Source organism: Sinocyclocheilus anshuiensis, unplaced genomic scaffold, assembly GCF_001515605.1.
Source record: "Sinocyclocheilus anshuiensis isolate Anshui unplaced genomic scaffold, SAMN03320099.WGS_v1.1 scaffold1063, whole genome shotgun sequence".
NCBI lineage: Eukaryota > Metazoa > Chordata > Actinopteri > Cypriniformes > Cyprinidae > Sinocyclocheilus > Sinocyclocheilus anshuiensis.
The window spans coordinates 225776-226914 of NW_015547679.1; the positions used below are offsets into that span (position 1 = coordinate 225776).

At 41.3% G+C, this 1139-nt stretch overlaps 1 protein-coding gene across 3 annotated transcripts in view; it reads left to right on the forward strand.

Annotated features, from left to right (window-relative positions):
• csf1rb (colony stimulating factor 1 receptor, b) overlaps window positions 1–1139 on the forward strand; it is a 27556-nt gene that overhangs the window by 16403 nt on the left and 10014 nt on the right. The gene's annotated exons all lie outside the window — the stretch shown is intronic.

Sequence of the window (1139 nt, forward strand, 5' to 3'; positions counted from 1 at the left end):
TTGTCTTATATTTACGATTTAGTTTTAATCCAAATTATGCGTGTGCTAAGTGAGCGAACATCAATAAAGATCACACAATAGAAGTGTGCGCTCTCTCTCTCTCTCTCTCCCTCCCTCCCTACCATTAAATAACTTGTGCATTGTTTTACTTACATCTTTTTGACATATCCGACCGAACTACAAACTTTCCAGTGATGTCTGTGAGAAAGGGATATTCACTTGACAAGCTTGCGCATCTGCGCCGCCGTGCGCTAAATCCACTCAGCGTGCTTTGCTCATCAGCTGGCGCAAATCAGCTATACAGTCATTAATACTGAATGTTTTATATTCATTGCATACATATACTTAGCAGAATGAGGTTATTAGAGATTAAAGATATCTACGGTCTGTTGTTGGTATTTCTTTGTCTGAATATGGCACTTATCACATGCTGTGCGGTATCGGCGTTTGGTATCGGAGCATTTTAACAAGTACAAGTACGAGTACAGGAGCTCAGTATCGGGCCCGATACCGATACTCAGTACGCACCCCGTCTGTGGAAATTTGGCCTGGACCGCTTCCAGAATAAATCACTGAGGCATTTTTGTCCCGTCTATTGCTTTGGTTATCACTGACAAATCACTGTTATTTCGAGAATGAATCCAGTATAAATATGCGGATGTCATTCCCGAAACTTTGCAGCATGTATGTGTCCGAAAAACGAAAGTTTCATACAAACTCTTAATGGATTACATAGCCTAGAAAGCACGCAAAGCGCACTCCCATTATTATCGCATCACTCATCTTAGTTCATTGCAATCTCACAAAGTTCTGTTGTAATCAATGAAACTCTCTAAACTACACAATGAATCTCTTATTTATATCACGTCTGCACTTATGAGATGATTCACGAGCGTAAAAAACTCTGGTGCTTTGAGCGGTGAGTGAATTCTGAAAACTCTGAACGTATATGATTGGCCATTGCGTTGAAGAAATCAACAGATATATCTGTGATTGGCTACATTGGTCATTGTCGCAAAAACACATTGGATAGTTTGCTTGTGCTTTCGTTTGAGGGTATTTAGCGCCGTCTAGTACCCCTCCCTGTACAACCAGGCTTGGGCTTTGCTAACCGCTCCCATTGCATCTGGGGTTTCATG